General features: G+C 34.7%; 1 protein-coding gene across 2 annotated transcripts in view; it reads left to right on the forward strand.

The window, feature by feature from the left end:
- LRRTM4 (leucine rich repeat transmembrane neuronal 4) overlaps positions 1–16,120 on the forward strand; it is a 794,625-nt gene that overhangs the window by 575,131 nt on the left and 203,374 nt on the right. The gene's annotated exons all lie outside the window — the stretch shown is intronic.

Genomic DNA, 16,120 nt, shown 5'->3' on the forward strand with positions numbered 1-16,120 from the left:
CATCAGTGATAGACTGGATAAAGAAAATGTGGCACATATACACCACGGAATACTATGAAGTCATAAAAAATGATCTCATGTCCTTTGCAAGGACATGAATGAAGCTGGAAGACATCATTCTCAGCAAACTAACATAGGAACAGAAAACTAAACACTGCATGTTCTCACTCATAAATGGGAGTTGAACAATGACAACACATGGACACAGGGAGGGGAACATCACACACTGGGGCCTGTCAGGGGGAGGGGAGCAAGGGGAGGGAGAGCATTAGGACAAATACCTAATGCATGCGGGGCTTAAAACTAGATGATGGGTTGATAGGTGCAGCAAACCACCATGGCACGTGTATACCTATGTAACAAACCTGCACGTTCTGCACATGTATCCCAGAAGTTAAAGTAAAAGAAAAAAATTATCTATTATCTGAAGGTTTGAGCAGCAATTTCTTATAGTCAAACAAACCTTGAAATTTTTAAGGTTCGCCTCTCTTACTGTGACAATAAAGGCTAGGTAAATATTATTTGGAACAAACAAAAAAAGATGTGGTCCAGTGACCTGCTTTTCTTTAATTAATAGAGAAAGACATTTGGTCATTATGAAGAGTAGAGTTGAAACTCTAGGTTAACAGTAATTATCTTTTAAAAGAAATAAATTGTTTTTTTTATAGACTCCGATACCTAGAAAAAAGTGACTGAAAGAGAAGCCATCCTTAAGAATAGCAGTTCATACTCTCCTAATCATTATACGTCTTTCATATTTACCATTAAATTTCATACATGTTGACAAGTTAAATCACAGGACAGATATTTTTACACTGCTAATCACTTCAGCTTTATTGTTCCTTGATGCTTATAAGTTTACTTTTAAAATTTAGAACAAGACTTATAATTTTTTCCAACTATTATTCAGAGCAGCCAATCTATCATTTGACTTTTGTATAAACCTTCTGTGAATAACATCATCATTAAATTACATGTGCTACACTTACTGTATTTATTTCCTCCTTATGATAGAAAATATTAATATGCAGATCTATTCTTAAATCACATTGATGGATTCCTCCTCCAAAGTGTTGAAATGAAGGAAAACAGGCTGCACGTGAATGCATCTGTCTGGTTTATTTGAAGACACATTGTCAGGAAAACAATGAGGTTTTTCTGACATCTCGGAAACTCTAGTTCATTTTAGCTTCATTAATGATGTACATTTAGATATTGGGCAAAACAGCTCCTGAATAACTCAATTACACTATGTACAAATGGTGATAACAAAGTTCTTTCCAGGAAGGCAAGAGAATATGTCACTATTACCTTAGTAATAGCCTCAGTTTGAACAGTTTCCATTCAAATACACTAATGTACTCCCAGATAGCATGTCATTAATTCCTAATCAAGAAGCCATTAACAATGCAGAGGACATTGTTATTAGATAATCCAAATCTTATACTTTGAGGACACTTTTATTGCTTGTCCTTATGATAAACTTTATATAATTTTCCGGAAATAAAAGAGGTAACCTGTATCCTGAGTATACCAGCAAATATATAAATGTATGTCTCAATCAGTTAGGAAATATTTCTCATTTTCCTTTTAAATATAAACATAAAACTCTGGAAGTAATAAACTAACGTATTATAGTTTTCAGTGGTGTGGAACTATTATTGTTTTACCACCAAAGGTCTACTTTATGAGAGACCACAGCATCTGGACACTTAAAATATTTGTCTCAATATAAAGACAACTGACTCTCAGGCCCCAGTTGTGGTCAAATTTAGGAATATAATAAAAAGTTTTATCAGTATTTTTAAAAGGAAGAGTAATGATTAGAAATTTATTTGAAATAGTTGCATACTTTTTCTGAAGCTTAATTTAAGATGCCTGATCATTATCATAAAATGTTGTCTATACTTCTACTAATTGAGCAAACATATTTATTAGCAATGAGCAAATGAACAAAATAAATTTCTTGATTGTATATGACTTAGAATCTAGTCTTAATATGGCTGAACCCTTTCTAAAAAGTACCTACAACTGCTCTTGAGTATCTGTTTTATTTTTGTAAGTATTAGATCAGATTTCACTATTTCCTCTTTTCAACATTAAAAATACTTTCATAGGGCCCTAATTTAGCCAAATGCAGAATGTAGTGTTTGTTTACAACTGTTTGTAGAATCTATTATCTGAAGTTTTGAGCAGCAAATTCTTATAGTCAAAAAATATCCATATTAAGCAGATGAGTGAGTATTCATTTTGATTCACCAGAGGACACATTTTTCCCTAACGTTTTCAATTCAGATACAATATTCATTTTTCCTGTTTTGAAGGTTAATAAAATTTTCTTAAATAACTCCCTTTACTTTGCATTAGACAAAGTTTGGAAAGTACAGGCAGGGATGATTTTCTGACATATGCTTTGTTAAGTTGAGATGCGTAAGTGTGAGTGAGGTTATAGTGTATTTGTGTCTGACTCCATCCCAATACCTGAAGTGCCCTAGGAAATACGCCTTCCAGGATATGTGAGCTAAAATGTAACATTACCATAGAGACCTTTGAGGTGACTTTTAATATATGTATTTAGACTACTTTTCAGAACTAGTGGTTGCTCTTCTTTTCTGGCAGAGCTGTTTAAGGATTACTGAGTTCCCAGTGAAATGCTCTGAAGTGTTTGGGAGGGCTTGCTTAACTATTTTTCCTATGTGTCACCATTACCACTACTGTTTTCATAATTTGTGAATTCATTTCTCTTTGTTTGAATCATGGCCTCTACTCTCACTCATTCATGTCCAAGCTTATGCATCTTACTGTTGTCTTATTACTTTTCACCAGTTTTATATATTTTGTCTTCTATCTTATCTCTACTTTTCCTGCATTTTGCTTTTCTCATGGCTCTTAATTTGGCTATAATGGGACTTAGCCTATGACCTTGACCAGTCAATTATAATGCTGCTTACCTCTTCTCTGTTGAAATAATCATTGCATTTTCTGTGTTTTCTTAATGTCATCATCAAAATATTTTTACACCAAAATCAATAACGTGATTTAAACTATCTTAATGTGTTTGGTGATGCAAAATCTGTTAGGTGGGAGTAAATTATAATTACAGAGAAGTAACACATTTTACAGATACATTAATTGAAACACAGAGGAACTGGATACCAGAGAAGAATCTGAGATCTTCCCACTGTATCCTGTGGCCACTGAGCATCACCATTTCTCTGCTAGTATTTTTGGCACGTTTTTCATGCCACCTTCAACAGCTGAAATTTCTCTCATCTATCAAGTCTGGCTGAAAATGTTATCTCTTCTATGAAGTGTTCTGTGAACTATTCAAGCAGAATAAATTGTTCTCTCCTTGGGGTACTTTATTCCATTCCCTAGTAGAACAGGTTTTACCTTGCATTATATTGAGCTCTATATTGCTCTGCATCTCCTTTATTGTGAATTCCATGAGAGCGAATTCCCAATAAAGCAGCCTGACTTCTTCATATTTCTTCATATACTTCATCCTCACATACCCCATGTGAAAGAGCCAGAAACTTGATAACTATTCATTTATTTGAACTCATTTTCTAATTGTACCCAGGTTCAGTGTTGAGGATTTCTCCAATAACTGAAGAGAAATAGATGTAAGCTAATTCTGAAACAGAGATTCTGTAATGTAAGCAAGAGAGGATTGGATGTTTCTGTATTTTTATTAGCTAAAGCACCTTTATTTTCCCCAAAGCACTCTATTTCTCTTAATTGCAAGAAGAGTTTGGATTTTGGTGCAAATACAGAATATTCACTAGGGAATTAAATCTATCAGTCATTTAAAACAAATATGGCTTTTGTAAAGACATACTCACTATAGGATCCAAATCACGCATATAGCTTTATCAAAATCAGTAAAATATTTAAATGAAATCCACCAAATGTATATTCCTTCTCATAAAATGTACAAAATCTAGTTATGATTAATAGCATTATTATGAGCCCCAAATTTCATTATTGAGTATTGCTGAATTTACTTGCAGTTCAATGTTTAAATGTAGTAAGATTAAGACTATTCAATGAGTCCTTATAACTTGTGGCAAATCATTATTACTTCCTCCAGTTGCTATTGTAATATTATTAATCATAATGAATTCTTTTGAAATTCAGTGGCACAGCAATATATTATTCCATATGCATTTCTACTCTAAATTATCTCTGGTGGTTTAGATGTATAAGAGCTGTTATTAAGTTACCATATAACACCTGCAGAATCATAATCAGCCCAAGAAATTGATTCCAAATGAAATTACTCTTACCAATTCTACTGGAAATGGATATCAAAAAAATATGAAAAGAGATGACACATCCTAAAATAAACTATTTCTAAATAGTGTAAGACTATTACATTTTCTTTGCAAATAGGCCCAACACATTTCAATGAAAGAAAAACACTAAAAGGCAAGACATTTGTCTTCACCTGACAAAACCCACATGAGTTCAGTCATGTTGGTTACACACCTCTCCATTCTAATTAAACATTGAACAGGATTTATGGGGACAAAATTGTGGCATCAAGGTAAATTTGTCATCACTTCTATCTATAAAGTTGTCTGCTCACAGTAACAAATACTGTGGGAGAAAGAAACAAAAGACAGTCCTACTTTTTTTGTCATTGAACAGACTTTCCACTTGGTGATGTGGATTACTTGCTGTTGCCGTGAAACTTGTAGATACGATACTATTTGGGAATCTCTCTCTTGACTCAAAGCTTCTTTCTTCTCCATCCTGTTACAAAGAAAATAGTTTGAGGATCTGCAAAATGAGAAAAATGTAAAAGCCCAGCTCAGAGCATGCAATTAAGAAAGATGCTTCAGTCCAGAGTAGAAGGGAGGAAAATCAGGATATTTGTGCAGCTTCTAATTTCTTTTTGATTTGGGGAGTCGCCTTGCAATTTCTTTCTTTTGCTTGGTCTCTGATAAGAATCTGCTGTAAATGTGCCTATTCCCTCAAAACAAATAATGAAACACACACTTTCAATGTCAAGTATAAATGATTTTATGGTTAGTGGGTGTATTGTATTAATCATACTGCTGTTCCTTTCTAATGAACAGCTGCCATCTAAAGTAGGTTATGAAAAGTAGAATGCTGTTCATATGTGTGGATATGTGTGATCATACTTGTATGCATGGGTGTATACAAATGTCTATCCATTTGTATGTTTCTTTATTTTAGTCTATACGTTGATTCCTACAAAAAAGGGTTAGATAAGATGGAGTTTAACATACATTATGAGTGAACACTAAATAACACAAATATTTTATTTTATATGATATTAATAAAACGGAGCTTCACAGAACAATTCATTATTCCCACATTATTGTATTTAGTGTATAATGACTATTCCTCATAAGAACCTGGCTTCAAATTCTTGCATGTCCACTTTACTGTCTTTGTTTTTCTAGAGAAGTTATGCAGCCTATCAAATCTAGCTTTTAACTCTCTCATCTTAAAATGAAGATAGTGTTAATAACAGGGCTACAGTGAGACTTAAATGAGAGAAGGCACAGGACATATCAGTGTAGTCTCAGGATCAAGTGCATTTAAGTAAACATTAGTTCTACTTCTACTACTACTTATTATTATCAGCTTATTACTCCATTATTCCTTCTGTTGATGTTCAGTTGACAAGGGCACTTAACATTTTAAGAGCTCCATTTTTTTCCCATTCAAATCTAAATACTTCCTTGAAATTTCAAGAACAGGAACGGAGAGTTTAAAACCCTTCCCTCTACATCTTTATTTATTGGTTCTATAATTGTTCTCTTCACTCAGGCCTTCCTGGTTACACTGTAATGTTTTCAAACAAAGGAACTTGGCCTTTCTTCCTTCTGTGCAGCTGTGTATGACAAGTGTACCTCATTTGGCAGACCAGACATATTTCAAATAATGGCGCATAAATAATTTCTTCCATATTGAATGATGCTTCAAATGATAATAATTCAATAAAATTTTACAGGAATAAGAACGTCCACTTTTTAATGTTGTATAATTTAGAAGATTACAGACCAAATTCTTACTCTAAGTATGAGTGACAATGCTATGTAATATCTGTTACATGTCTACAATGTTGTGGAAACTGGCTAGGCTTTAGGTATTCAGTTTTACTTATTCCTTCAATTGAAGCTGGCAATGCAGAAATTATTATCCCGATTTTAACCATGACAAAATTGAGTTGCCCATTGTGCATGACCTTTAACTCTGTATTTGCCACTTCACTCTCAATTGTCTTTAAACACCAAAAGCCTGACCTTTGATATTATATCTAGTCTATAGCATCATTTCCAAGCACAAGCCGGAGTACTGGACGCCTTTCCAAGAAAGCAAGAATAATGTTTATATTTATTATATATTAGTTCTTGTTTGAATGTGCCACTATAGTTATAAAAATCGTGCAAATGGGGATGTCAGCAAAATGGCAGAATACCAGGCTTCTGACTTTTCCTCTACACACGTATACACTGAACAAACGCTGACAATACCTCAATTCCCTCTAGAGATCATGCAAAAGTTTTATAAAAATGTGTTGAGTCATGAATGCATATTTATGTCCATTTAGAATGATTAGGACTGTGATTTCCTTGAAATACTTACTCTGCAGAAGGATTTCTACCTTCTTTCAGGAAAGCATTTAAGTTTAGGGAAAATATTGACTTTTAAGGCATTATTATCCACTGAGACAAGATATAATGTGCCTATGTGTATGAAACTTGGCAAAATGCTATACTTTAGTGATATTGCATTGAGATTTCAAGAAGCTTGAAAGGTTAAAATATCATGGCTATTTTAAGAGAAACTCTTATTGTTTAAAGAGAATTCAGTGAAGAACAAGAATGAGAAGGGATACACAGATTTCTACAATTTCTCAATTGTGGATAAAATTATTTTTGCATACTTGAATGAATTTTAAGTCATAAACCAGTTTTGTTGTTATGATTACAAAAGTCTACTTTTCTGTAATGATGTTTTGAAATAAATACATACACATACACACACACACACACACACACACACTTCTACACACTCAAAATCTGAATGCTTGACATATTTCATATTTTTACTCCAAATTGTTTTCGTCTTAGACTAGTTAATGTTTCATTGTTTTTCTTTTTGTTCTTGAATTTTATTGCAAAACTTTGGGGGTTGCAGTATATATATGCAGGACTTTTTCAGTCTCTAATATATATTTAGGTTAAAAAGACTTTGTAATCAAATGCTGCTTCATTTTCTGTGGAAAGCTATTTAATATTCTGCATTGCATCATAAATCCTCTTTCTGCCAACAACTCCATTGCACATTTGCCATGATAGTTCACTCTTCGTTTTCACCAATATTGCCCCATGCCTTATAGGGCCATTTTCAATCTGCTAAAATAAAGCATGATACATTTTATAGTGGTGGCATTTTCACAACAATGAAAAAGTTGTTACTCTGAGACCGATAAATATACATTGAAGCAAATCCTATGCTCCTTAGGAAAATATGAAGAGTGTCATTTAGGCATACTAGTTGCTTTATTTTGTGAACAATTTCTCTAGAGTTGATGTTACTTGTTTATTCTGTCTTATTTTTACAGAGATAAAAGGAAAACTATTAAATAATTACACTTGGTAAGATTCCCTTTACATACTTATATTTTGTGTGTAATATGCTGATTTTTACTTTATCTGTGACCTTGGCCAGAAAACACACACCTGTCCTAAAGCTGAATTAAAGTTTTTGAATCCTCAGATTCGGGTCCCAAATCCACGGGATGATTTCCACATTCTTCAAACTGTGTAGTTTCTTATAGCAGCCCTGGACTCGTAAAAACTTCCCAAGGAAGCTCTGTCATCTTCCTTCTTATACCTGAGCTGTAGAACACTGGTAAATATTCCTGAGTAATATAGATTTAACCTTTACAAATAGATTATTCTGATTGTTTTCTAAATCACTCCAAGACTCTTTTTACTCGCCATTTGTAAATTTCCTTCCCATTAATCTAAAATGAACTTTGGGAAGTTGAGAAGGACACTTCTCAATTTCCCAGCTGAATTTCCCTACAATCCTAATTTTCAGTAGATAAATATGACCATACTTCTAGGGAAAAAATTGAAGAGAGTAGACGAGTTTAAAATTTTTCTTTTGCCTTCTGCCCCTCCCCAGTAATTTCTCTCTATAGATGAACCTCCTTATACCTCCTTCATGATTAGGTGTCATCTCCTTTCATGTTCAGAAACAATACATTCAGTTCTACTCATTCATTCACCAAAAATTTGTTGGGTAGCTAATACTTATCAGGTACTGGATAAATCACTGGAAACACAGCTGAGAACAAGATCAACATGTTTTACTGGAAAGCTTTCAATATTTTTGAGTAAATAAGTAAGTAGATGGAGAATTCAGTGTGTTTTTTGGTGCTGGGATAAGGGAAGTACAGTACCATGAGAGCCCCTAAGAAAAAATTTTATACAGATTTGAGTGTCAGAGAAGGCTGACTGAAGGAGATGACGTAAGAAGACGAGTCAGGAGCATAAAAGAGAGGAATTAGGAAAGCATGATTCCAGGAGTAGTGACAGCATGTTCAAAGAAGAAATAACATACAGAAAACAGAATGAAAGTTAGTGTGACTCGAATATCCAGAGTAGAGTAAGAAGAGATGTGAGAGGCAAGCAAGGGGCAATTATGAAGGACATCACAGGTCACATGAATATCTTAGGTCAGAGAGTAGGGCGATCGTATGTTTTTGGATGGCTCAATATAGAAATTGCATTGATAGTGGGCAAGACTGAAATCTAGGAGATCAATGAAAAAACTTTAGTCCAAACAAGAGGATAATGGCACTAGGATAATGGCCCCAAGTATGAAAAGATATGGCCCGATACACAAGATGAGTAAGAGAATATGTGGAACTTTTGGTGTGGAATTGGGTGCAAACAAAGAAGATAAGCAAGACATTAAGGCTGATGCTTATATTTATGGCTTAAACACATGAGTGGATTACATGCTAATAATTCAGATGCATAATAGAGGAGAAGTAGTAGATTTGAGACAAAGGTACTAAATTCAGTGTGTGTTGTTTTGAGGTTTAGAGTCCTACAGGGTATATAACTGATGTCATTCAAAAGGCAGTAGGATATAGGAGTCTGAAGCTCACAAATGTGGTAGGGTAGGGTCAAATTGTCATGGAGAGAGGAAAAAATTGTAATGAGACCATATACAGCATAAATGTAGACAACTCTTTATGGCACAACAACTGTTTCCAGTGAGTCTTTTAAGTGATGCTCGAACATGTCTGCATATTAATCATCCAGGCAGTTTTATTTAATTTAATTAATTTATTTTTTTGTTTTGAGACGGAGTCTTGCTTTGTCGCCAGGCGGGGGTGCAGTGGTGCGATCTCCGCCCACTGCAAGCTCTGCCTCCCGGGTTGACGCCATTCTCCTGCCTCAGCCTCAGCAGTAGCTGGGACCACAGGCGCCCGCCACCATGCCCGGCTAATTTTTTGTGTTTTTAGTAGAGACGGGGTTTCACCGTGTTAGCCGTCATCCAGGCAGCTTTTAAAAATATTGGTGTTCTGAACCCATCACAGAAAGAGTAAATCGGAATTTGAGGATTTGGAGATTTCAGGCTCCAGGGATTGGTATTTTCTAACAGTTTTCCCGGAATTCTAGTGTGAAGGCAGGGCTAAAAACTACGGTGTAGAGTTGATGTACAGATTACTATTTTATGGTATTTCATAATGTCCCTGATTTATTTATGATTCTCAAAATCATGTTGCTCTTGTTCTTTTGTATAGAAAGGGAAAAGGACTAGGAAACGTAGTTTAAGACTAAATGATAAATAATCTTGAATTACTTATCACAACATGCCAGCCTTAATTATTGGCAGTATCAATTACCTACCTTTACAAAAGATCATATCATTTTATGGATACATTCATTTTGGAATTAGAAGCCATAAGATAGAAATTAATATGTATTTAGTACCTAGTATTCCCCCACACTCTTATTAAGAATGTTATGTAAATTATATAATACACTAAAAACTTAAAAATGTATATCTACTTCGTACAGATTTAAACACACACACACACACACACACACAGAGAGAGATTCCTAGAGGTTGGTTACTTGACCAAGGTTGCATTGTAAATATAGTAAAAGATAGACCCAGTATTCATAAATGTTGGGGTTGAAGCTTTTTGACAGATCATTTTTGCAATAAAAATTCGTACATTTTCTATTTTATCTGGCTGAAACTCTGAGAATGTTTTTATCGCAAAAAAAAAAATGTTAGCACAGAAGTTTAAGCATCAGGAATACCTATTCTGTTACCTGTTCCCTTCAAGGGGCAAAGCACCAATGATCTTTAAATCTTAATACCCCGTCAGCTGGCACATACTATGCTTTTAAAATGTGTTTAACCAAAATCAATTGTAACAAAAGCCAAAATTGACAAATGGGATCTAATTAAACTAAAGAGTTTCTGCACAGCAAAAGAAACTATCATCAGAGTGAACAGACAACCTACAGAATGGGAGAAAATTTTTGCCATCTATCCATCTGACAAGGGGCTAATATCCAGAATCTACAAGGAACTTAAACAAACTTACAAGAAAAAACAACCCCATCAAAAAGTGGGCAAAGGATATGAACAGACACTCTCAAAAGAAGATATTTATGTGGACAACAAACAGATGAAACAAAGCTCATCATCACTGGTCATTAGAGAAATGCAAATCAAAACCACAATGTGTTATCGTCTCTCGCCAGTTAGAATGGGGATCATTAAAAAGTCAGGAAACAACAGATGCTGGAGACGATGTGGAAAAATAGTAATGATTTTACACTGTTGGTGGGAGTGTAAATTAGTTCAACCATTATGGAAGACAGTGTGGTGATTCCTCAAGGATCTAGAAACAGAAATACCATTTGACCCAGCAGTCCCATTACTGGGTATATACCCAAAGGATTATAAATCATTCTACTCTAAAGACACATGCACACGTGTGTTTATTGCAGCATTATTCACAATAGCAAAGACTTGGAACCAACCCAAATTTCCATCAATGTTAGACTGGATAAAGAAAATGTGGCACATATACACCATGGAATACTATGCAGCCATAAAAAGGTTGAGTTCATGTCTTTTGCAGAGACATGTATGACCTGGAAACCACTATTTTTAACAAACTAAAACAGGAACAAAAAAAAATCGCATGTTCTCACTCATAAGTGGGAGTTGAACAGTGAGAACATATGAGCACAGGGAGGGGAACATAACATACGGGGGGTTGTTGGGGGATTAGGGGCAAGGGGACGGATAGGATTAGGATAAATACCTAATGTAGATGACGGGCTGATGGGTGCAGCAAACCACCATGGCACATGTATACCTATGTAACAAACCTGCATGTTCTGCACATGTATCCCAGAACTTAAAGTATAGTTTAAAAATATATAAAATAGGCCGGGCGTGGTGGCTCACGCCTGTAATCCCAGCACTTTGGGAGGCCGAGGCGGGCGGATCACGAGGTCAGGAGATCGAGACCATCCTGGCTAACACGGTGAAACCCCGTCTCTACTAAAAATACAAAAAAAAAAAATTAGCCGGGCGTGGTAGCGGGCGCCTGTAGTCCCAGCTACTCGGGAGGCTGAGGCAGGAGAATGGCGTGAACCCGGGAGGCGGAGCTTGCAGTGAGCCGAGATCGCGCCACTGCACTCCAGCCTGGGCGACAGAGCGAGACACCGTCTCAAAAAAAAAAAAAAAAAAAAAAAAAAAAAAAATATATATATATATATATATATATATATATATATATAAAATAAAATGTGTTTTACACAAACAGCAACTTTTTGCCTGGGAATTAATCAAATATGACTCAATATATAAAATATAATATGTGTGCATCCTGCTAATGAAGACTGCTGATGATATGGCTTTATCTCCTTTCCTTTTTGTTTTTGTTTTTTGTTTGATGTTACTTCTGAAATAATATTTTACATATATTTTACTTTACCTTCTTTATTGTGTCTCACCTTCATTTTCATTGCCTTCTCATATTCTATTGAAAGACAAATCAAATTCAAGCCACAAATTTAAAAACAACAATAATCACCAAACACTTGAGCTGCTTTTACTATGAAAATTAATGTAAATTCTGAAGATAACAAAAGTGGTAATAAGTCAATAGGTGCTGAAATTGTCAGCAAATGTTGACTTGCTAGCCTTGTAGTCAACAAAAGAAAGAAAAGAGAGAGAAGAAAAACAATCCTGAGAGAGTGATTTTTTTTGCAAGGACTAGGCTATCAGGTTTAAATTCTGGGCTTAAGAAGGGAGTTAAAGTTAGCGCAGTGTAGTAAGGGGAAGTGGAGACCTCATCCACACACTCACTTTCAGAACCTCTTTCTGAGGTACATAGCACATACAATCTAGAATTGTCACATCTAAGAAACAGAAAAACAACAACAAAATATTTGTTTGTTTTTAAGTGTTATTTTAAGTTCAGGGGTACATGTGCCTGTTTGTTCTATAGGTAAACTCGTGTCATGGGGGTTTGTTGTACAGATTATTTTGTCACCCATGTATTAAGCCTAGTACCCATTCGTTATTTTTCCTGATCCCCTCCCTCTTCTCACCCTCCACCCTCAGGTAGACCTGAGTGTCTATTGTTCCCTTCTATGTGTCCATGTGTTCTTATCATGTAGCACCCACTTATAAGTGAGAACATGTGGTATCTGATTTTCTGTTCCTGTGTCAGTTTGCTAAGTATAATGACCTCTAGCTCTCTCCATGTTCCTGCAAATGACATGATCTCATTCTTTTTTATGGCTGCATGTTCCTTGGTGTACATGTACCACATTTTCTTCATCCATCCTACCACTGATGGACCTCTAGGTTGATTCCATGTCTTTGCTATTGCAATTAGGGCTGCCATGAACATACATATGTATGCATCTTTTTGATAGAATTACTTATATAGCTTTAGGTATATACCCAGTAGTGGGGTTGCTGGGTTGAACATTAGTTCTGTTTTCAGCTCTTTGAGGAGTGGACACACTGTTTTCCACAAAGGTTGAACTGATTTACACCCCCACCAAGAGTGTATAAGCATTTCTTTTTCTCTGCAATCTCTTCAGCATCTGTTATTTTTTGAATAAAAGAAAAGAATATTTGAACCAACCCCTTCTTGGATTGAAATAATGAATAATTGTCAGTAACATATTCATTTGATCAAGGATTAAGTGGTATCAAGCAAGAAAAATCTGGGAAAATTCTCCAAGATTTTCATTTTTCAAAATTTCCTGAGAAATGAAAAGCTTTATGAATCATCTATGTATGGCCAGTTAGATGCCCGTAAATATTAATATTGCCAAAAGGATATCACTTAAAAATTAGAGCATGTAGGACTAACATAAATACCTGTAATAATTTTGGACAATATTCTGCTAATTTGGGGTCAGATGAAAATTATTTATTTAGCGTAGTCATTAGAGAAGCATGGATATTTTTCATAACAAGTAAAATATTGTTTCTATTCCTTCAGTACTAAGATGGGCCACTAGATAGCAACTAAAAATCTGCTTTATCTTCCATAATATAAATGTATCACTGCACGGGAGCTTTCCAACCAGGAATTGCATTCTCAGTCTTCCCTTTAATTCTGGCCAGACGATTTTTTCACCAATGGAATGTGGACAAAAAAATCTGTGTAATTTTTCAATTCTTAAAGAGCAGACATGCTTTTACTACTTTTTTGCCCATTTACTGTTGAATTTGGTGGATTCTAAGGCCTTTAGGAGTAGTGGAGTAACAAAGTGAAAGAAAGGTAGCTTATGACACTTCATTCAAAGCAAAGACTCCCAGAAAATTTGCACTGAAATGTTATCTGAGCAAGAAACAAATTCTATTGTGTTAAGCCACTTAAAATCTAAGGTTTACTTGTTATAGTTACAAACATCAACCTAAAAATACAATCACCATTTATTTTTCAGTAACAGGTTACCAGTAAAAGAAAATTGCTAAAAAGTATTATTCCCACCTCTAGTAAATAAGAAAGTTGTTGGAGTCTGAATATTTATCTAGAAAGTAAAATGTGTGGGGAGTTTTCTAGATTCCCCCAACTTGTTCATAATCTCCTACTCACAAACCTCAGAAAATTCTTCATAGAATTATGATGAAAAAAATTATCAGAGAATGTCACAAACCTTTAATCTTTGAAATCTCATATTATAAGACTAGTTTACCACTATATATACAGAACTTAAATGTAAAAGAAACACCTGCTGGAAATAAAAACTTTTACATAAGACATGAATAATTTGAAATATTTTGCTATTTGTTTTTCCTATTAAATACACTTTTTCAGTGATATATTATAAAGAATAATTTTTAAAATAAGCTTCCATAATAGTGTTTTTGCCTGATGAAACAATTACAGAAGTGTATTGTAAGACCTCTTCCTGAGAAAAACAATTGGTTAGTTTTATATCTAAACTTTTTCAAACGATTTGCTAAAAATGAGGAAAAGAAAATTACTTGAAATGTAGTATCTCATTTTGTTCACTGAAGCTTATTATAATTCAGCTCATTAATTCATATATGCAAACATAATAGGAGTCAAATCACATTTCCCAAAACATAACTACAAACAATAAAAAGCAGTTAGGAAGAAGTCCTTTCTAATGAAATTATGCAATTCATCATCAGTAAAATCACTCTAAAAGAATCATTATAATTTGATTTAAAATTTTAACAATTTATATTCTTTTGTCTTCAAAATCAAAATACATCATAATATTTTTATCACTAGTATCTAAAATACTAGCAGAATGATACTATTAGCCAGATGCTTCAGTTTGCCAGACAGTTAGGACCAAATGATGCATTTTTGATTAACTCAAAATATCTAGTCTAATCTCTGGAGTCTCTCTGTACTTGGCAGTAGATGGATTGAGAACAGATAAATGTAAGGAGAAAAATAAAAGCTTTTAAAATGAACTAATAATGTGCAACTACCGATCAGTAGAATTTTTTTCATCAGAAAGTATTTTATAAAATAATATGAGAAGAGAGAAAAAGCTAATTATTTGATAATTCTTAAAATACTGGGGAAGGAAAAAAGGAGGGCATTTAAAAGGAAAATCAATTAATGAAAACTCCCAAAACTTTAAACAAAATTATATTCCCCTTAGCTCCTCCATTTTTCGTAAGTTATACTTTGATCTAAGGATGCTATGCAATTGGTATTAAGGTTTCATTTTTAAATATATATACATAAAGATGGCTGTGCGCGGTGGCTCATGCCTGTAATCCCAGCACTTTGGGAGGCCGAAGTGGGCGGATCACGAGATCACGAGATTGAGACCATCCTGGCAAACATGGTGAAACCCCGTCTCTACTAAAATACGAAAAAATTAGCCCGGTGTGGTGGCACACCTGTAATCCCAGCTACTCAGGAGGCTGAGGCAGGGGAATCGCTTGCACATGGGAGGCGGAGGTTGCAGTGAGCCGGGATCGCACCACTGCACTCCAGCCTGGGTGACAGAGCAAGACTCATTTCACATACATACACATACACACAAAATAAAGATTTTGTAAAGATAATTAAGATCTACCTGTCAACTTGCCTGATGCCTACATTAAAATAGCAAAATGATTTGATGCATTAGCTCAATCAAGTTTTAAAAAGATGAGCAAGTTCTCTTCAAAGATTAGAAGTGAAGGATGACCGGACTGATTCTGGTGCCAATTTCCCATCACATCATTGTCAGGAAAAGGGTTGTCAAAGTCCTGCCTTCCAGTAGAACTTCCTAGAAACCCCCATTTTTCCTCCATATCTGATTATGGCTAAACATTGAGATTTTGGTTTGCATCAGTTAATAAACTTCATAAATATTTTTGCCATATGCCTCCTACTTATGGCTAAAGCTTTTGGGGTTAAATTTTGGTCCATAAGCAAGGAGTACCATTCTCATTATATGCTGTGTAACTTTTTCTCTTTAGAGTTGGGTAATAAAATTACCATCACCAAGACTGTAGTTTTTTCTATCTCTGTATAACTTTCACCCTCAGATGATGCTTATTAAAGGCCTTCTGTGGCTTCCCG

The sequence above is a fragment of the Pan troglodytes genome, chromosome 12 (genome assembly GCF_028858775.2).
Source record: "Pan troglodytes isolate AG18354 chromosome 12, NHGRI_mPanTro3-v2.0_pri, whole genome shotgun sequence".
Taxonomy (NCBI): domain Eukaryota; kingdom Metazoa; phylum Chordata; class Mammalia; order Primates; family Hominidae; genus Pan; species Pan troglodytes.